This window comes from Stegodyphus dumicola, chromosome 1 (assembly GCF_044657685.1).
Source record: "Stegodyphus dumicola isolate Sdum_Otavi_A_Nest chromosome 1, ASM4465768v1".
Lineage (NCBI taxonomy): Eukaryota > Metazoa > Arthropoda > Arachnida > Araneae > Eresidae > Stegodyphus > Stegodyphus dumicola.
In genome coordinates, this window is record NC_140768.1 from 244,488,663 (window position 1) to 244,515,884 (window position 27,222).

Genomic DNA, 27,222 nt, shown 5'->3' on the forward strand with positions numbered 1-27,222 from the left:
AAGTCCATCCACGGTTAATTCACAGTTAATACGACAGTAGAAATTAACATACAGAAAAGTAGAACAACCTTTTTTTACAATTAACTAAAGTACCATTAGTAGTTTACCTACATTTTTAAGCAGTTTAAGGAGTGCCAGGGGGCTGGGACATAAATATCCCACACTTTTACTACTTTGCATATATCTCAGAAATTTAAGTAAAGCTAAATTAAGTTTAGCTGCAAAACCGCAAATGAACAAGATTCATTGCTTGTTCATTTGCGGTTTTGCAGCTGAGGATGGTGGTTCGGTAAAACCATCGAAACTAGTCCTGTGAAAATTTTGTAAACATAACTCTGATTTTTGTTGTTTGACTTCTGAATTAGTAAGGTTTTATTTGTATTATTCTTATACTTCGATGAGTGAATGCGAAACTCCAGATTAATATCTGTAAGCTTAATTTATCTTTATGATTTAGCAGTTTATTTCTACTGAACAGTTTTAAAATGCTTATCAGTTGCATATTACGCACAATTAAATTACTCATTGTTGTAGCTAAAAATTATTCCCGAATACTGTGACATCTCCTGTCACTGCTGTTTTCTCACACATTTGAATTTATTGAAACGATTATGCTTTATTCTGGTGGTTTGTGATAATTTTGTGTTTCAATATTTCACAATAAACATATTAAATAATTTTATTTTTCCGAAAAACCCAGGTAATCTGCTGCTTGTTTAACACAACGCCGGATAATCGGAAATATACTCTGGGTAATTTTTTATATTGAATATTTAACTGTATCATTTGATGCAATTACGTATGTTAAATAAACAGGAAAGGAAAGAGAAAAGATTTGCTTTCATTACTATGTCCACGCACTGCCCTCTAACAATTGTTTACAAATACTTCCTGTTTTAAAATATGCTTAAGACTTTCCCTGTAGGAATACTTGTAATATAGACTAAATGATAGCTATAAAAGGAGCCATTTAATTTGCAAAATGTCCTGTTTTTGTAATATAATACATAATTATGTCCTTATATTTAAAATGATTATTAGTCAAGCTGCTAGAATGAATAGAAAATAACGTAAAGTGAAACTCTAAGAAGATATTCAAGAGAAATCTATGCCAAAGTGATTATTTTAAAATTACATTTAAATGTGTTATATAATATTTGTTTAACTTAAGTCGTATAGAACATAGCACATAGTTTTCAATAATATTTTAAGGTTATCAAAAATTAATGAATTATACTTTTCAAAAATTAATCAGGAATGTTGTATGCATCCCTTTTCAAAAAAGACCTCCGTAAGCTATGAAAATTTAAGCATGGTATTCATAAATATGGTACACTGAGTAGCTACATGAAATTCAAGAATTCAAATGGTTTTAGATCTGCTCAAAGAATCATATATTTTAACCCTTAAATTCTTTGAGTATACGCAAACGCCTGAGATGGCATAGATCAAAAGATAGATTACATTTCTATCAAATATTTCGCATACGTAAACAACGAAAGATGTAACTGTATACAGCTCGAATTAGATTTGAAACATTATGCGTGCGAAGTGATATTCTCAACCTATTTCATGAAAAGTTTAAACTTTTTATGCAAATTATGCATTTTAGTTCATGTGAGAAAGCGTTTAATTTCACTATATTGCATAAAATTTGTGATAGCTTTATACACCTAACGCATACGAAACTATATATAAATTTAATAAGTATAATTTCATATTATCATTATCTTTGAAAATTTTATAATTTACAAATTTAGTTACAACAACGATTTTTTGCTATTTACCAAATATAAAAACAAATCTCATTTTCATACAGTTTTATTTGGTTTGGTTTCTCTATTCAATTGCTATTCGTTCTGTGAATAAGAGCCAAACATCCTTAGAACGTTCACCCTGAAGGCATTTATCCCCTTGGGCAGATAAGTCTATCTAGTACGCTCTGCAATAACTGGCCATATCTGCTGGTAAGCTCTGTTATAATCGAATAAATACAGATTCCCTGTTCTTTTGTTTGGGTCAGATTTTAAATTAATCTTTGAATTCCTAGAACAGCTTGGATTTCCTCGAAATTCTGCATACGTACGTATTTGCGAGAGCAATGCAATATTTCTCTGCAATTTCGTCAATACAAAATTTTCCAATTAAATTGTTTCCCATATTCTTAATAATCAAATGAATTATCGCAGAATTTTGATATTTGCACTATCACATGGTAGAATATACCTTATATATACTAGAATATACAGGAATGTTTTAATCGTTATCCGGTGTTACAGAATTTCATTGATTGTTCAAGTATTGATCATTTTATAGCTATTAGAGTGAAGTAAATAATGAAGAATTTTCAAATAAAAAATTTCATCCATCACTGTTAGCAACTCCTAATATTTTAAGTGACCATGAGATAGGGTTTTGAACGAATATAAACCTAACATGAGGGAATGTAAGTTTTCACCCTCAGAATATCTTGAATTATAATTTATTCGGTGTCATCTATTAAGTATAAAGCATTTAATTAAAATATTTTAATGTAGATGGTTTCATTTAAATGTACTAGTTTCTTAGTAATCGAGAGGTTTTATAGTCACATCCGACTGCAAATAAAATTGTAGAACAACATATAAATAACATCGTGAATCATTAAAAAATTTTAAGACAAAATAAGTCTTGTGATATAAATAATATGTAAAAGATTGTGTACATTCAACTGAGTTTAAATTCTGTTGAAAAATTTTGAACTAAAATTTATCATTGTTAACAATTTATTAGTAATAGTAATATGTATATACATACGCATATATATATATATATATATGTACGATTTCTTAGCATAACTTTAAAAAATATTATATATATATATATTTTAAGGAAGAGGAATGTTTAAAAGCTAATGCTGAAAAAATACATTTGACAGTGTAGTTCCTTAGCAAAAATGTAAAATCATGTGCATTTTTGCTACGGAACTATAGTGTCAAATGTATTTTTTAGCATTAGCTTTTAAACATTCTTCTTCCTTAAAAAAGTTTTACAAATTTTGCAGCTCAATGCGCAAAATTCTTGACCACTAAGGTCTCTCTAATTCATGATGTCTTTCTACTTTCGTATATATACATATATATATTGTTCATTTTAAATCGCTTTTTGTAAAACACTATTTTCTTCAAGTTTACATTTTATACTAGAACGCGATAATGAAATGAAAGGAATCAGTGGATTTAAAAATCATAGCTTAAGTATTCGAAGTTACACATTTCAAAGATTTTCATGCCAACTTGAATTACTTTTACCGATCTTTCTGCTCTTTCGATGTGAAGAGGTAATGTTCTAAGAAACAAAGTCTTATCAAAACGACATTCGCTGTTCTTTTATCGAAAGAACAGCAGTTTAAAACGTAATCCTAAAAAACGTTTTGATTCGATTTTTATTTTTCTAATAGTGTCAAATGAAAAATACGATTCATTATTGCAGCAAATGAACACGTACATCAAAGCAGCGTATACGTGTGATTTCGGTGTTCTTAATAAATAAATAATTAGTCTTGCCTTCCTTGGGAGTAGTTTCTTCTAACATTTTAATTGAGTTTTCATAAATTCGTAATTTGGTATTTTTTTTTAATCAGCGTGTTTTTAAAGTGTACTCCTGAAGTTACATATTAAGTTTTGGATATATGTGCATTTGCATGCTACTAATTTGGTCAGCTTTTCGTTAGAGTATCCACTGAGTTTCTAAAAGCTACCATTTTGATAAATTATATTGTAGGATGTGTTTTGAAAGTAATGATAATGTTTTTGAAGCTAAGTTCTGGATATATGTGCATTTTCATGTTACTAATTTGGTCAGCGTTTCGTTAGAGTATCCACTGAGTTTCTAAAAGCTACCATTTTGATAAATTATATTGTAGGATGTGTTTTGAAAGTAATGATAATGTTTTTGAAGCTAAGTTCTGGATATATGTGCATTTTCATGTTACTAATTTGGTCAGCGTTTCGTTAGAGTATCCACTGAGTTTCTAAAAGCTACCATTTTGATAAATTATATTGTAGGATGTGTTTTGAAAGTAATGATAATGTTTCTGAAGATATACTGGAATATGACATTATTCACTTAGAGAATTTATTAAGAAGGTTAGGGGAATATTTGTAATGTAGACATTTTGAAGATGTAATATCAAATGACTTCAAATTATAAAAATATCCCGTACTCTACGATTTAGAAAAAATAGGAATATATGCTGGGATTCAACAGTAGACACTCAGGAAGATATATTGTGGAGGTTAGAATGATATTCTGTAATATCTTGTAGATGTGCGTTTATTTCGTGAGCAACGTCGTCAGGATATTCCGCTGAAGGTTTTGTGCTATGGTGGAATTCGAAGTGAAATAGAAATTTAGATACGAAATTAGATCATTTTTAATTGTATCGCCCTCTTTAAAAGTTACATCTCCTGCACTCAAAAGTCTCCACGTTCGCAAAATAAGCTGTAGTTTTCGTGCCTTGTCATAGACAAAAATGCAAAAGTATCTCGAGCAGAGCTGTGGAGTTAAATATATACTGATACTCGAAACCTCCGATCTGAAACATTGCAGTTGCTAAGGTCAACATATCAAGAAGCCGTTTTGTCTTCATCCCAAGTTTACGGCTTATAGAAAGCGTTCATGGAAGTCATGAAAAAAAAAAAAAAAAAAAAAAAAACCTATGCATATGGCATCCTTTGTTTGAGGAAGTAAGAACAAAGAGATTCATACTTGTACCTACACGTATTCAAGCTTTTGAGAAAAAGAGTTATGAGTGACTGTACGGACGTTGCAAAAGCATAATTATTTTACGTCAGTCGTAACAGTCCACTAGTTCGCACATGTGATAAAGTCCGTGATGCAATTTTTGGATCAGAAGACTATGTTATGTATTAATAGTTTTATTTTTTTAAGCTTAAGTTGTTTTGCTTATTTCAGTTGTAATTTGTAATTGAAGTTCTTCTTTTTTTTCTTTTTTCTTTTTTTTTTTTTTTTTTTTGCTGTTTAAAGTTGGTTGTAAGTTTAAATTGTAACTTTGGTAAACTTGTAGGGTTTATATTTATTTTAACTAACATTTATTTTAAGTTTAAACTATCTTTCCTGTCAAGCCTTACTTTCCCCTGGAATTGCCAATGCCAGAGTATGTAAATTTTAGTAGAACGCGCAAGGATTCAAATTGTCAGCGGAAGTATCTGAGTTAAATAGAAGGGAAACGAGTTCGAAGGTGTGCTTTCTTACTTCACCAGCGTGGAGGTGGCTAATTAGAAATTGAAGAACCACGCGTTTCGGCCTGTGTGCTTGCCTCGGCAGTTTGTTAATCTTTCAACGTAATATTCAGAAGTTTGCTGAGCTATCAGCGGTATTTTAGAACGCGGTGAGGTTAGTTACGTTTAGAGAGCCTCGTAGTTAGTCACTTGTTACTATTCTTTTCTTAGTTTCTTATTTTTATTTTACCGCCGGGTCGGCGTAGTTTGTGAGCGTCAAGAGCACGCATTTGTAATTTCTAAAGTTGAAAAAAAAGGGATTTAAACCCTTCTCAAGACTTTGGTCTCCTTTCCAGTTCTCAGCAGTCACCACTATTGTTGCGTGCAGGTTGGAAGCGCGCAACGTTACATTGGCTCCCGAACACTTCTCGAATTGAAATGGCCGAAAATTGGATGGAAGTTGCTGAACAACAACAAGAAATGGCAAGCCAATTGGAAGGATTTGGATACCTGGTCCAGACGGTGAGAGCGTCAATTAAGCCAAACTTCAATTTCGACGGAAAAAATTCGGTGACGATATTTCTAGAAAGCCTCGAAAATCACTTCCAGCTCTACACTGTGCCTGAAAGACAAAAAGTTGCCATCGCCACATCTGCACTAAGAGGACAGGCCGCGCTATGGTGGAAGAATATAGGCAAATTTTTATTAGGGGAATTCGGAGGCCAGACATATACATTTGAAAATTTCAAAAAATCGTTATTAAAGGCCTTCCCCATAATGAAAGATCGAGCAAGGCTAGAAGCCGAACTGTATAGTTTTTATCAACGGAATATAGAAGAGTTGACGGACTTTATTCTGCGAAAAATTAAGCTGACGGATATACTGTATGGGAAGAAACCCAACACGGAGATTATTGAAATAATCTTACCAGGATTACTACCTGCCGTTCAAGATTACTTTGAAATTAGAAACCCAAGCACATTGCAGGAGCTCTTCGTATTGACGGTCAAGTTTCAAAATCGCAGAATAGCGGAAAAAGCTAGAGGGGCATCGTATTCTCAAAGTATCCGAAGGCAATCTTCAAATGAGCAAACCAGAAATGCAAACCGCTCTTATGGGGGAAAGAGCTATCAAGCTAACTCATCGAAGCTCGAAGGTAAAGGCCCAAAAAGGAAATTTGAAAAATACAGTCCACGTACCCAGAAGGCAGAAGTTGAAAGGAAAGCTTTAAACGAGTAGAGGGGCCCGCGAAAGCGAGGGTCCAGATCCCGGAAGTTTTAAAAAAACCCCCAAGAAGACACTTAAATACGGTCATCGTAAAGAACTCCCAGTTACCAATTATACAAGTCCTGGTTGGCGATGTACCAGTAGAAACCCTCATCGATACAGGAGCAGAAGGTAATTTTATGAGTGATATTTTTTTAAGAAGAACTTTAATATGTTTCGATTATTTAAAAATAAAAACACAGAAATCATAGCAGCACAAGGACAAACTTGTCAATGTATCGGAAAACTATCTTTAAAGATACAAGTTCAGAATGAAAGCCTTAAAGTATTAATTTTTGTAGTAAAACATTTACAAAGTCCACTTATTTTAGGTATGAAGTTTTTAAAAGCCGCGAAGGCCAAACTGAATTTTCAGGAAAGTTCTATTGTGCTGGAGATGGACCGGAGGGTGGTGGAACCAGCGGAACAACTGCAAGTTGACCTTAGCCATTTGAATGACCATGAAAGTCAAGCCATCCAGCAAGTGGTGAGTACTTTTTCAAACTTGTTTTCAGAACGGCCTGGTAGCTGTCCAATAGTTACGCATGAGGTACAGTTAACTGCCGACAAACCCTGTAGGACTAAACCTTATCGCTATGATAAATAGAAAGAGCTAATCAGAGAAGAACATATTCAAGAAATGTTAATGAACAAAATAATAACGCCCATAAATAGTGAGTACGCGAGTCCAGTCGTACTATGTAGGAAAAAGAACGAGTTTCCTCCTTCGGATATGTTATGGAAAATTCTTATGTATTTTTGTTGTATATAATTAGTTCGTATTATTTTGCTGTGCATAATGTATTCTTAGTTATTATATTATTTTATTGTGTTTAATGAATTTGTATTGAGCTTATTTTAAATTAATGTATAATATTTAATATTGTTAAACTTTACGGGAAAGCTCCCTTAAGTTTGGCAGAATATGTGTTACAGTTAAAAGGGCGCGGTTGTATTTCCGTTTCTCACGCGTAGGCTTCTTTGGAGGTTAGAGGTCACTGTCCAGCTGCATTTTCCCCTTTTTTCGCGGGGGTTGACAACACGTGTTTTTCTCGTTCAGAGGGGAATAGTTCTAAGGGGCAGCGATATTTTGACAGAGTTATAGGTTGGAAACATTCTTCTGTTGCGTAGGAACGAAAGGGTCTGTCTTCTTGTAGAAAGTTCTGAATTTCTGAGAATTTCAGTGGCGATTTATGACCTTTCTTTTAATTGGCGAAAGGGAATTCTAAGTTTCCTTAAGATTGGTCTTACTTAATCGCCTGAATGAATTCTGTCGGGATCAAAATTTACTAATCCCGGAACAATTCGGCTTCCGACCTAAACACTCCACGGTACATCAGTTACTCCGTGTAGTGGAATTCATTCATGAAGGCTTTCGTAAGCGAGAGAGAACTGGAATTGTCTATCTAGACGTTGCCAAAGCCTTTGATAGGACTTGGCATGACGGGATTATTTACAAGCTCATGCGGCTTGGTTTTTCGGCTCATCTCATTAAAATTATTAACTTGTACTTGACCGGACGCAGTTTCCGCGTGCGAGTTAACCACGAATTCTCCTCTCCCCGCCCAATCTATGCTGGGGTGGCTCAAGGAAGTCTCCTCGCCCCCGCAATCTTTAACCTTTATGTAAATGATATTCCTAAGGCCCCAAATATCGATCTTGCATTATACGCAGACGATACAGCCATCATTTCTCAACACTCCAACACCCTCCAGGTAATCTCACAATTGCAGAGCTACCTTTCGACCTTAGAACTCTGGCTCGGTCTGTATAAAATCAAAATTAATGTCGCAAAATGTGCTGCCACCATGTTCATCCGAAGAACTATCCCAAATTTACCCAACTTAATGCTCTTCGGTGAACCCATTCCCTGGGTCTCTTCTTATAAATATCTAGGTGTTTTACTAGACTCAAAATTAACTTGGCAGCCTCACATCCGCAAAATCATAGCGGGTGCGACAGCTGTCAAAACCGCCCTACGCCCCCTCTTAGCTAGTCATAGCGACCTGTCAACTGATAACAAAATCTTGCTCTACAAATCAATGATTAGGCCGGTTCATACGTATGTGTGTCCCGTATGGAGCCCATGCGCACTGACTAACAGAAAACATGTCCAAATTTTTCAATCTAAAATGCTTCGGCAAATTCTAAAAGCTCCGTGGTTTGTCCGGAACGAAGAGATTCATAACGACCTCAAAATTATGCCCATTAATCGCTATATACAGCGACTTTCGGAAAAATTTTTCAAAAATATTCAACGTATCGCTAATCCTGTGCTTCATATGCTACCCGTATACGATCCTGCAGTTGCTTCTTCCCGAAAAAGGCCCAGAGCGGTACTTAATAGGAAATATTCGGCTCTGCCATTTAAACGGGCTAGATATGAGCACACTGATAACCACGTGAATAATTACCTCTCGTTCCTTAACCCCCCCCCGCCTCTAAAGTTCTTTAATGCACACGGCATTAACTCGAGGAACCTCCTTAGCGTTTCTTTAACAAGAAACATCACAGTCAGATAGGACTGATTTAACTTACTCTAATCTTTCAACTAAAATAAAACTGAAAAAGTTCTCTCTAAAACTGATAAAGATTCTTTAAACTTTAACTTCTCTCTTCCTCTAAGAAGGAACTTTCTTAGGCGCTTAACAACTCCAACTCCAACTTGCTTTATTTGCCGCGATTAACCTGCGAAATCGCAGGTTGTGTTCCGGCTATCGAACTTTGGTGCTTCTAGGAGCGCTGCAGGTAAGGAAATGCCGAACGTAGTTCTCGTGGAGACAGGATAGCAGATGCAGGGGGTGTGACCAATGTCACGTGATGAGCGATAAGACATCTGGTTGGCGATGAGGTATCCAGGCATCGTAGCGCTGTAAATCTGAAGTTTTACAGTAGTTATACATAAAATAGTACTAAATCAGTTCATAAAAGGTGTGTGTTGCAGTCATAAATGCAGAAAATAGAATACGATTCCAAAAAGTATAATAGTATATACAGGAAAAATATAAGTAATATCTTGTGGGCTTGGCTGTGTGTGTCACATGATCATCCGGCTAAGATTTCTAAACATCATTATTTACAAATCAAATAAGTTTTTCACTACATACTTAAAAACACAAATTATGTTGGAAAATCCTGGTTTCCACTGAGTAGAAAAGCGGCATATGGACGGAGGTGCCTGTCCTCGTGTAAAATTTCATAGTGAAATAGGTTGAAAATGTCCATATGTTGGCACTCCTTAGCGGCGTCATAAAATGCCGTGTTAGTTCTTCTTAAATATTCCACTATTGTAGCGTCTTTTTGGCCTTTAAAAACCGCAATGAGTAGCGGTCAAAAAATGAAACTTCTCCCTCCCAGCTGATCACTGACAGAACCACTTTTTCGACCTGTAAACAGGTTCCCCCCTCCCCCCACCTCGAAGAGCGCGCATCGGAATTCCCCTGCGTGTCCTTCATCTGACGTATGCAAAGAAAATGATTATCAAGGTTCAAGGAAACTTCACCTTTTATATTTCTAGTCAAAATTTTCTGGCTGCCCCTATCTAAATTATTCTGGCCCTTTTTCGGCGCAAAATTAAGACCTCCTGAGTTTTTTGCCTTTTTTGACTCAGTGTGAAGGCACTTACTCCAAGTCATTCGGCTTATCAAAATTCTTACCTTATTTGACAATACCCTCTTTCGGATGATTAAATTTCCTTTGAAGATGTGGAGGTAAAGGCGTAATTGCCTATGAACTCCGTAAATTGCACTTCCTTGATCCTTGATCCTTGATCCTTAAGATTGGCTAAAATTTTAATTTTAGTGTTGTTTGAACCAATAGTAATTTTGAGGCGTTTCTTGGTGTGGGTAAACCGAGGTTTCTTAAGCCGTTGCACGGAAGGCAGGGAATCTTTTTTTGGACTTGAAAAAAAAAGCGATTTGGAGAGAAGACTTTGAAGAGGTTTTTGGAGCCTTAGGGGTTTGCTACTTTGACGGCGGCCCCTACGGGGCCGGCCGCGGTCAGTGAGGTGCTGAGATGGTGCGGAGGAAAACGCGGCGGTTCTGCCGTGGTCGACCGCGGTATACAGTCAAGTTTTTATCTCCGAGATTTCTGGGTACGGAGGGTGACGGCGGCAATTCTTGCGGCCTATTATTTTCAATTTCGTCGCTGAGATCTCTTTTTCCCATTTGTGGAACAGTCTGAACTGCTCGTTCGTGCTGGAGTATCTATTTTGCTTTAGAAAAGGTGGAAATATGGAAAGTCGTCATCGCCTGAGGTCTGCTTTGGTCTTTTGTCTCCAGTTTCGACCTCTTTCTCTTATCTTCAGTGGAACTTCGAAAACGGGAAGATGATTGAGTGAAAGTGCTGCTTAACGGAGGAATTTGAAAACTTTAAACTGGAACTATGAAAAGGCTCCGGTTCCGGAAAACAACGATGAAGATTTGGATGTTATTGTTTCGGGATTTGTAATTTAGATCGGGGCAGCTCCCTGAGTCAAATTGAAAACTATGAACTATGAAAAGGCTCCGGTTCCGGAAAACAACGATGAAGATTTAGTAGTTATTGTTTCGGTGTTTTGAAATTGGATCAATGGATTTGGGCAGCTCCCTGATTCTCTCAAAGGTGGTACGCCGATTTCGTGAGTGACTTTTTATTTTGATACATAATCTTTTTAAATTTGGAAATGTTTAATACTAAAGCAAGAGTTGACATGTTAAGTAGATAAAAATTGAATATTTTTAACAATTTCTAGCTGAGAAAGTAATTTTTTATTTAATGTTTAATAGTCAGAAGTCAATTGAACTAATTGGAGGAAGTGAATCTTTGTTTTAATATTTGAGTGCTATGTTCAATATGTTTTATTCTAAATTGGTTTTTTAAATGAGTTTAATATTCTTGAGTTCCTGCTTAAAATGATTAAGAACTGTGACGTGTTTCCCTATGATTTTTGAGTTAATGAAATAATGTTTAAATTGAGATTGTTATGAAAAAGAAAAAAACTATGAGGACGTTAAAAGATTTTGTAGGGGTAGTCTGGCCAGCTATCTTAAGTTATAATGTGTGGGAATTTTCAATAAATGTGTTTATTATCTTTAATATTGTATGTTTTTTTTTTTGTGTGTATTAATTGTGGTCTACTGTAGGTCACCCATGTGATCCTAACGGAAACATGGTTTTTCAACCGAACCTGGGTAATTATATTGCGGTAGTAGAAAAAAATTATTTTTAGTTGGTGACTATACGATCGGTTTGCTGAATTTATTTTGATTTGAAGAGTAGACTTCTTAATTGTAATTATATTTCCCTGGTGTTTGAAGAGATCTGTGTGATATTTGAAATGTTAAGAGTTTTAAGGCTATCTCTAGATTTTGGTATTCAAATTTATGTGTTTTCAGGTTGGAGATATAAATTAGTTTTAATTTAGTGAGAGATAGCCTGTTAAAGATTTCGTTGTGGGTGTGCATAATTAATCGTGATTCTACCAAAACACCAGGGAGGATATTTTTCTTTGATGTCTTTTTAGATTTAAAAGTTTTGATTATTGTATGTACTTACAAAGTTTAGTAGTTTTTAGTAGTAGTTAGTTTGTTTTTGTTTTTTTGTCGCGGCACCAAGCAGTCAGTTGTAAAGAGATAAGGGTTAAATGAAAAATATTATTTTTTTTTTCCTACGTAACAACTGGTGCCGTGACCTCGCGACTGGTAGACCACTGTATGTAAATGTGTATTTTGAATTATGTTTTGAATTTCTATTTTGTGTATGCTTATACTGTGTTTTGAGTAGAGCTGAATTTTTATGTTTGCGTTTACCTAGCTCTCTGACTCACCTTTTGCTTAATTTAAAGTAATGTATGGTATTGGAATTTTTCTGAATTCCTTGTGTTAACTGCAATTTTTTAATTGTTTGATTTGGTTAGTTCATTTTTCGTGAATTATTTTTTAATGTCAGAACAATTGTTTGTTTTAATTTAACAGTGAAGTTTTTTTAAGTTCGTAAATGGTGTTATTGGATTAGGGAATTTGTACAACAGATTTGGATTTTATTTTGAGTTGCTTTCTTAACTTTAATGCGCGTTAGTTTTGTAAAGTTGCGAGGGACCAGTGATAGTCTGTTTAGAAATTTGACTGAATTTTTTTAGATTTTAGGGAAATGTTTAGTTTATCAGCTTGAGTGAAGCTGTTTAGCTTTTTGTGTGTTCAATTATTCTGTGGTTGTGGTTTGGCTTAATGAGTTGTACAAGTAGTAATTGAGATTCCACCTAATTTCTGAGTTTTGTAGTTTGATGATTAGAGGTTACTTTTTGGTGAGAAAAGTTTAAACGGTAGACTTGTAGTGTTTTAAGACAATTTTAGAATTGTGAGTTATGAGAATTTTGAGAGAAATTGTTTTGTGAGAATTTTGTGCGACAAGGTAGAATATTTTTGTGTTGTGATAGTTATGAAATTAGGATAATTACTCTTCTATACTCATTGTGTAAGTGTTCAGGTTGTTTAACTGCTAGTCTGGTGAGGAAATTAATAGTGAGTTGTGTAATATTTGTTTTTAACTGAGTGTTAAATTGTTAATGAGTAATCTATTTGATTTTTATTAGTTTTTAATTTTTTGTCACAGGATTTCTGTTCTTGATTGAATTTGTTGCAAACTTATGGTTTTAATTCTAATTCGGTATTTGAGTTTTGTGCTGGTTTGGATCATTGGTGTGAAATGAGAATGAATACCTATACGGGAGACTTTAGGTTGCTGGAGCAGTTTTTGTGTGAATTTGATATTATGAGTTTTTTTTTTTCATTAGTATTATGCTATGCATTTTCAGTTTTTTGCCATTGTTTTAAACTCACAAGACTTCTTGTTGCTTTTACTTGGGTAGAGACACTGCCAGGTTTCAGTGTTGATTTTTACTTGGAGCTTAGGGTACGCATTTGTGGAGTTATTGATTTTGAGTTGAGTTTGAGTTTATTTTGGAGATTTTGAGTTTTAAAACACTTCCTCCTTGTTTGAGATATTCACATTTATTTCCTTGCAGTTATTATGCACTTTTGTCCTGAACAGACTGCTGTCTCGTTTTCTAAATTGGGGTTTTATATGTTTCATTTTTTGTTTACTTTGGGCGTTTTTGTATAGATGTTGCTCAATACTGCATTTTCTCAAATCAGTGCACATTCCCTAAACAGCTTTTGTAGGCAAATTTTATGTTTCATACGGTTTAAATTTTAAGGGTATTTTGAACACTTTTTGTTATTTTGAAATTTTTATATGTGTTTTTAACTTGCTTCGGTTCGGTCTTGATGTAGTCCTGGTAACAAATTTTTTTTGTCTAAATTTTTTTTTTCGGTAATTGATTTATTATTGAGTTTTGATTCCTTACATTTGTCTTGAATTTTCTTTGGCTCTTTGAAGAACTTTTTTTTAAAGTTCCGAGTTTATTTAGTTGGTTTTCACTCTGTTGGTGGTATGCGCATGTTGAGAGTTTTCTTAGTTTCGGTTTTAGTTCGTGACTCCATAGTGGTTTGCGTTTAGGAATTTATTCGGCTGGTCCGAATTTTTCATTTTCCTGGTTCAAGTTAAGTTTTCAAATTTTTTTTTCCCTTTTGTTTCTAGTTACGCGCTAGACGTTTTTTGGCTTAGATTTTGGTCAAGTTACTGAATTCCGTTTCTGGAGATTCTCTCTGCGTGTGTGTACTTCCTTTCTGTTTAGAGGTTATTTCTGATAAACGTTTCTGGTTCATGTTGTTTGCTTCTGTTGTTGATTAGGATACTAAAAGCTTGTATTTATTTACTCACTAGTTGTTTGGTTGTTTCTGGTTATGAGCATTGTGTTACCAAGTTAGTAATTTAAGGTATCGGTGACACTTCACTCTTGCTGTCTTTGTAGCTACAAATTGAATTGTATTTAAATGTTTTAGTTGAATTTCCTTTTCCGTTGGTTTAAGTGAAGGTAAATTTTTAATAGTTGTGTGTACTTATCACTGTTCTCCGTGACTACTTCCAGGTGTGTAATAATATTTTGCAGTTGTGCATAATCTTTCTGAAATTATTAAGTCGTGTGTAGAAAAATTTTGTTTCTCAAAATTTTTCTTTTTCCGTACCGTGGGGAATTGTTATGGAAAATTCTTATGTATTTTTGTTGTATATAATTAGTTCGTATTATTTTGCTGTGCATAATGTATTCTTAGTTATTATATTATTTTATTGTGTTTAATGAATTTGTATTGAGCTTATTTTAAATTAATGTATAATATTTAATATTGTTAAACTTTACGGCAAAGCTCCCTTAAGTTTGGCAGAATATGTGTTACAGTTAAAAGGGCGCGGTTGTATTTCCGTTTCTCACGCGTAGGCTTCTTTGGAGGTTAGAGGTCACTGTCCAGCTGCATTTTCCCCTTTTTTCGCGGGGGTTGAAAACACGTGTTTTTCTCGTTCAGAGGGGAATAGTTCTAAGGGGCAGCGATATTTTGACAGAGTTATAGGTTGGAAACATTCTTCTGTTGCGTGGGAACGAAAGGGTCTGTCTTCTTGTAGAAAGTTCTGAATTTCCGAGAATTTCAGTGGCGATTTATGACCTTTCTTTTAATTGGCGAAAGGGAATTCTAAGTTTCCTTAAGATTGGCTAAAAATTTAATTTTTGTATTGTTTGAACCAATAGTAATTTTGAGGCGTTTCTTGGCGTGGGTAAACCGAGGTTTCTTAAGCCGTTGCACGGAAGGCAGGGAATCTTTTTTTGGACTTGAAAAAAAAAGCGATTTGGAGAGAAGACTTTGAAGAGGTTTTTGGAGCCTTAGGGGTTTGCTACTTTGACGGCGGCCCCTACGGGGCCGGCCGCGGTCAGTGAGGTGCTGAGATGGTGCGGAGGAAAACGCGGCGGTTCTGCCGTGGTCGACCGCGGTATACAGTCAAGTTTTTATCTCCGAGATTTCTGGGTACGGAGGGTGACGGCGGCAATTCTTGCGGCCTATTATTTTCAATTTCGTCGCTGAGATCTCTTTTTCCCATTTGTGGAACAGTCTGAACTGCTCGTTCGTGCTGGAGTATCTATTTTGCTTTAGAAAAGGGGGAAATATGGAAAGTCGTCATCGCCTGAGGTCTGCTTTGGTCTTTTGTCTCCAGTTTCGACCTCTTTCTCTTATCTTCAGTGGAACTTCGAAAACGGGAAGATGTTTGAGTGAAAGTGCTGCTTAACGGAGGAATTTGAAAACTTTAAACTGGAACAATGAAAAGGCTCCGGTTCCGGAAAACAACGATGAAGATTTGGATGTTATTGTTTCGGGATTTGTAATTTAGATCGGGGCAGCTCCCTGAGTCAAATTGAAAACTATGAACTATGAAAAGGCTCCGGTTCCGGAAAACAACGATGAAGATTTAGTAGTTATTGTTTCGGTGTTTTGAAATTGGATCAATGGATTTGGGCAGCTCCCTGATTCTCTCAAAGGTGGTACGCCGATTTCGTGAGTGACTTTTTATTTTGATACATAATCTTTTTAAATTTGGAAATGTTTAATACTAAAGCAAGAGTTGACATGTTAAGTAGATAAAAATTGAATATTTTTAACAATTTCTAGCTGAGAAAGTAATTTTTTATTTAATGTTTAATAGTCAGAAGTCAATTGAACTAATTGGAGGAAGTGAATCTTTGTTTTAATGTTTGAGTGCTATGTTCAATATGTTTTATTCTAAATTGGTTTTTTAAATGAGTTTAATATTCTTGAGTTCCTGCTTAAAATGATTAAGAACTGTGACGTGTTTCCCTATGATTTTTGAGTTAATGAAATAATGTTTAAATTGAGATTCTTATGAAAAAGAAAAAAACTATGAGGACGTTAAAAGATTTTGTAGGGGTAGTCTGGCCAGCTATCTTAAGTTATAATGTGTGGGAATTTTCAATAAATGTGTTTATTATCTTTAATATTGTATGTTTTTTTTTGTGTGTATTAATTGTGGTCTACTGTAGGTCACCCATGTGATCCTAACGGAAACATGGTTTTTCAACCGAACCTGGGTAATTATATTGCGGTAGTAGAAAAAAATTATTTTTAGTTGGTGACTATACGATCGGTTTGCTGAATTTATTTTGATTTGAAGAGTAGACTTCTTAATTGTAATTATATTTCCCTGGTGTTTGAAGAGATCTGTGATATTTGAAATGTTAAGAGTTTTAAGGCTATCTCTAGATTTTGGTATTCAAATTTATGTGTTTTCAGGTTGGAGATATAAATTAGTTTTAATTTAGTGAGAGATAGCCTGTTAAAGATTTCGTTGTGGGTGTGCATAATTAATCGTGATTCTACCAAAACACCAGGGAGGATATTTTTCTTTGATGTCTTTTTAGATTTAAAAGTTTTGATTATTGTATGTACTTACAAAGTTTAGTAGTTTTTAGTAGTAGTTAGTTTGTTTTTGTTTTTTTGTCGCGGCACCAAGCAGTCAGTTGTAAAGAGATAAGGGTTAAATGAAAAATATTATTTTTTTTTTCCTACGTAACAACTGGTGCCGTGACCTCGCGACTGGTAGACCACTGTATGTAAATGTGTATTTTGAATTATGTTTTGAATTTCTATTTTGTGTATGCTTATACTGTGTTTTGAGTAGAGCTGAATTTTTATGTTTGCGTTTACCTAGCTCTCTGACTCACCTTTTGCTTAATTTAAAGTAATGTATGGTATTGGAATTTTTCTGAATTCCTTGTGTTAACTGCAATTTTTTAATTGTTTGATTTGGTTAGTTCATTTTTCGTGAATTATTTTTTAATGTCAGAACAATTGTTTGTTTTAATTTAACAGTGAAGTTTTTTTAAGTTCGTAAATGGTGTTATTGGATTAGGGAATTTGTACAACAGATTTGGATTTTATTTTGAGTTGCTTTCTTAACTTTAATGCGCGTTAGTTTTGTAAAGTTGCGAGGGACCAGTGATAGTCTGTTTAGAAATTTGACTGAATTTTTTTAGATTTTAGGGAAATGTTTAGTTTATCAGCTTGAGTGAAGTTGTTTAGCTTTTTGTGTGTTCAATTATTCTGTGGTTGTGGTTTGGCTTAATGAGTTGTACAAGTAGTAATTGAGATTCCACCTAATTTCTGAGTTTTGTAGTTTGATGATTAGAGGTTACTTTTTGGTGAGAAAAGTTTAAACGGTAGACTTGTAGTGTTTTAAGACAATTTTAGAATTGTGAGTTATGAGAATTTTGAGAGAAATTGTTTTGTGAGAATTTTGTGCGACAAGGTAGAATATTTTTGTGTTGTGATAGTTATGAAATTAGGATAATTACTCTTCTATACTCATTGTGTAAGTGTTCAGGTTGTTTAACTGCTAGTCTGGTGAGGAAATTAATAGTGAGTTGTGTAATATTTGTTTTTAACTGAGTGTTAAATTGTTAATGAGTAATCTATTTGATTTTTATTAGTTTTTAATTTTTTGTCACAGGATTTCTGTTCTTGATTGAATTTGTTGCAAACTTATGGTTTTAATTCTAATTCGGTATTTGAGTTTTGTGCTGGTTTGGATCATTGGTGTGAAATGAGAATGAATACCTATACGGGAGACTTTAGGTTGCTGGAGCAGTTTTTGTGTGAATTTGATATTATGAGTTTTTTTTTTTCATTAGTATTATGCTATGCATTTTCAGTTTTTTGCCATTGTTTTAAACTCACAAGACTTCTTGTTGCTTTTACTTGGGTAGAGACACTGCCAGGTTTCAGTGTTGATTTTTACTTGGAGCTTAGGGTACGCATTTGTGGAGTTATTGATTTTGAGTTGAGTTTGAGTTTATTTTGGAGATTTTGAGTTTTAAAACACTTCCTCCTTGTTTGAGATATTCACATTTATTTCCTTGCAGTTATTATGCACTTTTGTCCTGAACAGACTGCTGTCTCGTTTTCTAAATTGGGGTTTTATATGTTTCATTTTTTGTTTACTTTGGGCGTTTTTGTATAGATGTTGCTCAATACTGCATTTTCTCAAATCAGTGCACATTCCCTAAACAGCTTTTGTAGGCAAATTTTATGTTTCATACGGTTTAAATTTTAAGGGTATTTTGAACACTTTTTGTTATTTTGAAATTTTTATATGTGTTTTTAACTTGCTTCGGTTCGGTCTTGATGTAGTCCTGGTAACAAATTTTTTTTGTCTAAATTTTTTTTTTCGGTAATTGATTTATTATTGAGTTTTGATTCCTTACATTTGTCTTGAATTTTCTTTGGCTCTTTGAAGAACTTTTTTTTAAAGTTCCGAGTTTATTTAGTTGGTTTTCACTCTGTTGGTGGTATGCGCATGTTGAGAGTTTTCTTAGTTTCGGTTTTAGTTCGTGACTCCATAGTGGTTTGCGTTTAGGAATTTATTCGGCTGGTCCGAATTTTTCATTTTCCTGGTTCAAGTTAAGTTTTCAAATTTTTTTTTCCCTTTTGTTTCTAGTTACGCGCTAGACGTTTTTTGGCTTAGATTTTGGTCAAGTTACTGAATTCCGTTTCTGGAGATTCTCTCTGCGTGTGTGTACTTCCTTTCTGTTTAGAGGTTATTTCTGATAAACGTTTCTGGTTCATGTTGTTTGCTTCTGTTGTTGATTAGGATACTAAAAGCTTGTATTTATTTACTCACTAGTTGTTTGGTTGTTTCTGGTTATGAGCATTGTGTTACCAAGTTAGTAATTTAAGGTATCGGTGACACTTCACTCTTGCTGTCTTTGTAGCTACAAATTGAATTGTATTTAAATGTTTTAGTTGAATTTCCTTTTCCGTTGGTTTAAGTGAAGGTAAATTTTTAATAGTTGTGTGTACTTATCACTGTTCTCCGTGACTACTTCCAGGTGTGTAATAATATTTTGCAGTTGTGCATAATCTTTCTGAAATTATTAAGTCGTGTGTAGAAAAATTTTGTTTCTCAAAATTTTTCTTTTTCCGTACCGTGGGGAATTGTTATGGAAAATTCTTATGTATTTTTGTTGTATATAATTAGTTCGTATTATTTTGCTGTGCATAATGTATTCTTAGTTATTATATTATTTTATTGTGTTTAATGAATTTGTATTGAGCTTATTTTAAATTAATGTATAATATTTAATATTGTTAAACTTTACGGCAAAGCTCCCTTAAGTTTGGCAGAATATGTGTTACAGTTAAAAGGGCGCGGTTGTATTTCCGTTTCTCACGCGTAGGCTTCTTTGGAGGTTAGAGGTCACTGTCCAGCTGCATTTTCCCCTTTTTTCGCGGGGGTTGAAAACACGTGTTTTTCTCGTTCAGAGGGGAATAGTTCTAAGGGGCAGCGATATTTTGACAGAGTTATAGGTTGGAAACATTCTTCTGTTGCGTGGGAACGAAAGGGTCTGTCTTCTTGTAGAAAGTTCTGAATTTCCGAGAATTTCAGTGGCGATTTATGACCTTTCTTTTAATTGGCGAAAGGGAATTCTAAGTTTCCTTAAGATTGGCTAAAAATTTAATTTTTGTATTGTTTGAACCAATAGTAATTTTGAGGCGTTTCTTGGCGTGGGTAAACCGAGGTTTCTTAAGCCGTTGCACGGAAGGCAGGGAATCTTTTTTTGGACTTGAAAAAAAAAGCGATTTGGAGAGAAGACTTTGAAGAGGTTTTTGGAGCCTTAGGGGTTTGCTACTTTGACGGCGGCCCCTACGGGGCCGGCCGCGGTCAGTGAGGTGCTGAGATGGTGCGGAGGAAAACGCGGCGGTTCTGCCGTGGTCGACCGCGGTATACAGTCAAGTTTTTATCTCCGAGATTTCTGGGTACGGAGGGTGACGGCGGCAATTCTTGCGGCCTATTATTTTCAATTTCGTCGCTGAGATCTCTTTTTCCCATTTGTGGAACAGTCTGAACTGCTCGTTCGTGCTGGAGTATCTATTTTGCTTTAGAAAAGGGGGAAATATGGAAAGTCGTCATCGCCTGAGGTCTGCTTTGGTCTTTTGTCTCCAGTTTCGACCTCTTTCTCTTATCTTCAGTGGAACTTCGAAAACGGGAAGATGTTTGAGTGAAAGTGCTGCTTAACGGAGGAATTTGAAAACTTTAAACTGGAACAATGAAAAGGCTCCGGTTCCGGAAAACAACGATGAAGATTTGGATGTTATTGTTTCGGGATTTGTAATTTAGATCGGGGCAGCTCCCTGAGTCAAATTGAAAACTATGAACTATGAAAAGGCTCCGGTTCCGGAAAACAACGATGAAGATTTAGTAGTTATTGTTTCGGTGTTTTGAAATTGGATCAATGGATTTGGGCAGCTCCCTGATTCTCTCAAAGGTGGTACGCCGATTTCGTGAGTGACTTTTTATTTTGATACATAATCTTTTTAAATTTGGAAATGTTTAATACTAAAGCAAGAGTTGACATGTTAAGTAGATAAAAATTGAATATTTTTAACAATTTCTAGCTGAGAAAGTAATTTTTTATTTAATGTTTAATAGTCAGAAGTCAATTGAACTAATTGGAGGAAGTGAATCTTTGTTTTAATGTTTGAGTGCTATGTTCAATATGTTTTATTCTAAATTGGTTTTTTAAATGAGTTTAATATTCTTGAGTTCCTGCTTAAAATGATTAAGAACTGTGACGTGTTTCCCTATGATTTTTGAGTTAATGAAATAATGTTTAAATTGAGATTCTTATGAAAAAGAAAAAAACTATGAGGACGTTAAAAGATTTTGTAGGGGTAGTCTGGCCAGCTATCTTAAGTTATAATGTGTGGGAATTTTCAATAAATGTGTTTATTATCTTTAATATTGTATGTTTTTTTTTGTGTGTATTAATTGTGGTCTACTGTAGGTCACCCATGTGATCCTAACGGAAACATGGTTTTTCAACCGAACCTGGGTAATTATATTGCGGTAGTAGAAAAAAATTATTTTTAGTTGGTGACTATACGATCGGTTTGCTGAATTTATTTTGATTTGAAGAGTAGACTTCTTAATTGTAATTATATTTCCCTGGTGTTTGAAGAGATCTGTGATATTTGAAATGTTAAGAGTTTTAAGGCTATCTCTAGATTTTGGTATTCAAATTTATGTGTTTTCAGGTTGGAGATATAAATTAGTTTTAATTTAGTGAGAGATAGCCTGTTAAAGATTTCGTTGTGGGTGTGCATAATTAATCGTGATTCTACCAAAACACCAGGGAGGATATTTTTCTTTGATGTCTTTTTAGATTTAAAAGTTTTGATTATTGTATGTACTTACAAAGTTTAGTAGTTTTTAGTAGTAGTTAGTTTGTTTTTGTTTTTTTGTCGCGGCACCAAGCAGTCAGTTGTAAAGAGATAAGGGTTAAATGAAAAATATTATTTTTTTTTTCCTACGTAACAACTGGTGCCGTGACCTCGCGACTGGTAGACCACTGTATGTAAATGTGTATTTTGAATTATGTTTTGAATTTCTATTTTGTGTATGCTTATACTGTGTTTTGAGTAGAGCTGAATTTTTATGTTTGCGTTTACCTAGCTCTCTGACTCACCTTTTGCTTAATTTAAAGTAATGTATGGTATTGGAATTTTTCTGAATTCCTTGTGTTAACTGCAATTTTTTAATTGTTTGATTTGGTTAGTTCATTTTTCGTGAATTATTTTTTAATGTCAGAACAATTGTTTGTTTTAATTTAACAGTGAAGTTTTTTTAAGTTCGTAAATGGTGTTATTGGATTAGGGAATTTGTACAACAGATTTGGATTTTATTTTGAGTTGCTTTCTTAACTTTAATGCGCGTTAGTTTTGTAAAGTTGCGAGGGACCAGTGATAGTCTGTTTAGAAATTTGACTGAATTTTTTTAGATTTTAGGGAAATGTTTAGTTTATCAGCTTGAGTGAAGTTGTTTAGCTTTTTGTGTGTTCAATTATTCTGTGGTTGTGGTTTGGCTTAATGAGTTGTACAAGTAGTAATTGAGATTCCACCTAATTTCTGAGTTTTGTAGTTTGATGATTAGAGGTTACTTTTTGGTGAGAAAAGTTTAAACGGTAGACTTGTAGTGTTTTAAGACAATTTTAGAATTGTGAGTTATGAGAATTTTGAGAGAAATTGTTTTGTGAGAATTTTGTGCGACAAGGTAGAATATTTTTGTGTTGTGATAGTTATGAAATTAGGATAATTACTCTTCTATACTCATTGTGTAAGTGTTCAGGTTGTTTAACTGCTAGTCTGGTGAGGAAATTAATAGTGAGTTGTGTAATATTTGTTTTTAACTGAGTGTTAAATTGTTAATGAGTAATCTATTTGATTTTTATTAGTTTTTAATTTTTTGTCACAGGATTTCTGTTCTTGATTGAATTTGTTGCAAACTTATGGTTTTAATTCTAATTCGGTATTTGAGTTTTGTGCTGGTTTGGATCATTGGTGTGAAATGAGAATGAATACCTATACGGGAGACTTTAGGTTGCTGGAGCAGTTTTTGTGTGAATTTGATATTATGAGTTTTTTTTTTTCATTAGTATTATGCTATGCATTTTCAGTTTTTTGCCATTGTTTTAAACTCACAAGACTTCTTGTTGCTTTTACTTGGGTAGAGACACTGCCAGGTTTCAGTGTTGATTTTTACTTGGAGCTTAGGGTACGCATTTGTGGAGTTATTGATTTTGAGTTGAGTTTGAGTTTATTTTGGAGATTTTGAGTTTTAAAACACTTCCTCCTTGTTTGAGATATTCACATTTATTTCCTTGCAGTTATTATGCACTTTTGTCCTGAACAGACTGCTGTCTCGTTTTCTAAATTGGGGTTTTATATGTTTCATTTTTTGTTTACTTTGGGCGTTTTTGTATAGATGTTGCTCAATACTGCATTTTCTCAAATCAGTGCACATTCCCTAAACAGCTTTTGTAGGCAAATTTTATGTTTCATACGGTTTAAATTTTAAGGGTATTTTGAACACTTTTTGTTATTTTGAAATTTTTATATGTGTTTTTAACTTGCTTCGGTTCGGTCTTGATGTAGTCCTGGTAACAAATTTTTTTTGTCTAAATTTTTTTTTTCGGTAATTGATTTATTATTGAGTTTTGATTCCTTACATTTGTCTTGAATTTTCTTTGGCTCTTTGAAGAACTTTTTTTTAAAGTTCCGAGTTTATTTAGTTGGTTTTCACTCTGTTGGTGGTATGCGCATGTTGAGAGTTTTCTTAGTTTCGGTTTTAGTTCGTGACTCCATAGTGGTTTGCGTTTAGGAATTTATTCGGCTGGTCCGAATTTTTCATTTTCCTGGTTCAAGTTAAGTTTTCAAATTTTTTTTTCCCTTTTGTTTCTAGTTACGCGCTAGACGTTTTTTGGCTTAGATTTTGGTCAAGTTACTGAATTCCGTTTCTGGAGATTCTCTCTGCGTGTGTGTACTTCCTTTCTGTTTAGAGGTTATTTCTGATAAACGTTTCTGGTTCATGTTGTTTGCTTCTGTTGTTGATTAGGATACTAAAAGCTTGTATTTATTTACTCACTAGTTGTTTGGTTGTTTCTGGTTATGAGCATTGTGTTACCAAGTTAGTAATTTAAGGTATCGGTGACACTTCACTCTTGCTGTCTTTGTAGCTACAAATTGAATTGTATTTAAATGTTTTAGTTGAATTTCCTTTTCCGTTGGTTTAAGTGAAGGTAAATTTTTAATAGTTGTGTGTACTTATCACTGTTCTCCGTGACTACTTCCAGGTGTGTAATAATATTTTGCAGTTGTGCATAATCTTTCTGAAATTATTAAGTCGTGTGTAGAAAAATTTTGTTTCTCAAAATTTTTCTTTTTCCGTACCGTGGGGAATTGTTATGGAAAATTCTTATGTATTTTTGTTGTATATAATTAGTTCGTATTATTTTGCTGTGCATAATGTATTCTTAGTTATTATATTATTTTATTGTGTTTAATGAATTTGTATTGAGCTTATTTTAAATTAATGTATAATATTTAATATTGTTAAACTTTACGGCAAAGCTCCCTTAAGTTTGGCAGAATATGTGTTACAGTTAAAAGGGCGCGGTTGTATTTCCGTTTCTCACGCGTAGGCTTCTTTGGAGGTTAGAGGTCACTGTCCAGCTGCATTTTCCCCTTTTTTCGCGGGGGTTGAAAACACGTGTTTTTCTCGTTCAGAGGGGAATAGTTCTAAGGGGCAGCGATATTTTGACAGAGTTATAGGTTGGAAACATTCTTCTGTTGCGTGGGAACGAAAGGGTCTGTCTTCTTGTAGAAAGTTCTGAATTTCCGAGAATTTCAGTGGCGATTTATGACCTTTCTTTTAATTGGCGAAAGGGAATTCTAAGTTTCCTTAAGATTGGCTAAAAATTTAATTTTTGTGTTGTTTGAACCAATAGTAATTTTGAGGCGTTTCTTGGCGTGGGTAAACCGAGGTTTCTTAAGCCGTTGCACGGAAGGCAGGGAATCTTTTTTTGGACTTGAAAAAAAAAGCGATTTGGAGAGAAGACTTTGAAGAGGTTTTTGGAGCCTTAGGGGTTTGCTACTTTGACGGCGGCCCCTACGGGGCCGGCCGCGGTCAGTGAGGTGCTGAGATGGTGCGGAGGAAAACGCGGCGGTTCTGCCGTGGTCGACCGCGGTATACAGTCAAGTTTTTATCTCCGAGATTTCTGGGTACGGAGGGTGACGGCGGCAATTCTTGCGGCCTATTATTTTCAATTTCGTCGCTGAGATCTCTTTTTCCCATTTGTGGAACAGTCTGAACTGCTCGTTCGTGCTGGAGTATCTATTTTGCTTTAGAAAAGGGGGAAATATGGAAAGTCGTCATCGCCTGAGGTCTGCTTTGGTCTTTTGTCTCCAGTTTCGACCTCTTTCTCTTATCTTCAGTGGAACTTCGAAAACGGGAAGATGTTTGAGTGAAAGTGCTGCTTAACGGAGGAATTTGAAAACTTTAAACTGGAACAATGAAAAGGCTCCGGTTCCGGAAAACAACGATGAAGATTTGGATGTTATTGTTTCGGGATTTGTAATTTAGATCGGGGCAGCTCCCTGAGTCAAATTGAAAACTATGAACTATGAAAAGGCTCCGGTTCCGGAAAACAACGATGAAGATTTAGTAGTTATTGTTTCGGTGTTTTGAAATTGGATCAATGGATTTGGGCAGCTCCCTGATTCTCTCAAAGGTGGTACGCCGATTTCGTGAGTGACTTTTTATTTTGATACATAATCTTTTTAAATTTGGAAATGTTTAATACTAAAGCAAGAGTTGACATGTTAAGTAGATAAAAATTGAATATTTTTAACAATTTCTAGCTGAGAAAGTAATTTTTTATTTAATGTTTAATAGTCAGAAGTCAATTGAACTAATTGGAGGAAGTGAATCTTTGTTTTAATATTTGAGTGCTATGTTCAATATGTTTTATTCTAAATTGGTTTTTTAAATGAGTTTAATATTCTTGAGTTCCTGCTTAAAATGATTAAGAACTGTGACGTGTTTCCCTATGATTTTTGAGTTAATGAAATAATGTTTAAATTGTGATTGTTATGAAAAAGAAAAAAACTATGAGGACGTTAAAAGATTTTGTAGGGGTAGTCTGGCCAGCTATCTTAAGTTATAATGTGTGGGAATTTTCAATAAATGTGTTTATTATCTTTAATATTGTATGTTTTTTTTTTGTGTGTATTAATTGTGGTCTACTGTAGGTCACCCATGTGATCCTAACGGAAACATGGTTTTTCAACCGAACCTGGGTAATTATATTGCGGTAGTAGAAAAAAATTATTTTTAGTTGGTGACTATACGATCGGTTTGCTGAATTTATTTTGATTTGAAGAGTAGACTTCTTAATTGTAATTATATTTCCCTGGTGTTTGAAGAGATCTGTGTGATATTTGAAATGTTAAGAGTTTTAAGGCTATCTCTAGATTTTGGTATTCAAATTTATGTGTTTTCAGGTTGGAGATATAAATTAGTTTTAATTTAGTGAGAGATAGCCTGTTAAAGATTTCGTTGTGGGTGTGCATAATTAATCGTGATTCTACCAAAACACCAGGGAGGATATTTTTCTTTGATGTCTTTTTAGATTTAAAAGTTTTGATTATTGTATGTACTTACAAAGTTTAGTAGTTTTTAGTAGTAGTTAGTTTGTTTTTGTTTTTTTGTCGCGGCACCAAGCAGTCAGTTGTAAAGAGATAAGGGTTAAATGAAAAATATTATTTTTTTTTTCCTACGTAACAATTGGTGCCGTGACCTCGCGACTGGTAGACCACTGTATGTAAATGTGTATTTTGAATTATGTTTTGAATTTCTATTTTGTGTATGCTTATACTGTGTTTTGAGTAGAGCTGAATTTTTATGTTTGCGTTTACCTAGCTCTCTGACTCACCTTTTGCTTAATTTAAAGTAATGTATGGTATTGGAATTTTTCTGAATTCCTTGTGTTAACTGCAATTTTTTAATTGTTTGATTTGGTTAGTTCATTTTTCGTGAATTATTTTTTAATGTCAGAACAATTGTTTGTTTTAATTTAACAGTGAAGTTTTTTTAAGTTCGTAAATGGTGTTATTGGATTAGGGAATTTGTACAACAGATTTGGATTTTATTTTGAGTTGCTTTCTTAACTTTAATGCGCGTTAGTTTTGTAAAGTTGCGAGGGACCAGTGATAGTCTGTTTAGAAATTTGACTGAATTTTTTTAGATTTTAGGGAAATGTTTAGTTTATCAGCTTGAGTGAAGTTGTTTAGCTTTTTGTGTGTTCAATTATTCTGTGGTTGTGGTTTGGCTTAATGAGTTGTACAAGTAGTAATTGAGATTCCACCTAATTTCTGAGTTTTGTAGTTTGATGATTAGAGGTTACTTTTTGGTGAGAAAAGTTTAAACGGTAGACTTGTAGTGTTTTAAGACAATTTTA

At 34.2% G+C, this 27,222-nt stretch overlaps 1 protein-coding gene across 3 annotated transcripts in view; it reads right to left on the reverse strand.

Annotated features, from left to right (window-relative positions):
* LOC118192603 (synaptogenesis protein syg-2-like) overlaps positions 1–27,222 on the reverse strand; it is a 367,366-nt gene that overhangs the window by 16,438 nt on the left and 323,706 nt on the right. The gene's annotated exons all lie outside the window — the stretch shown is intronic.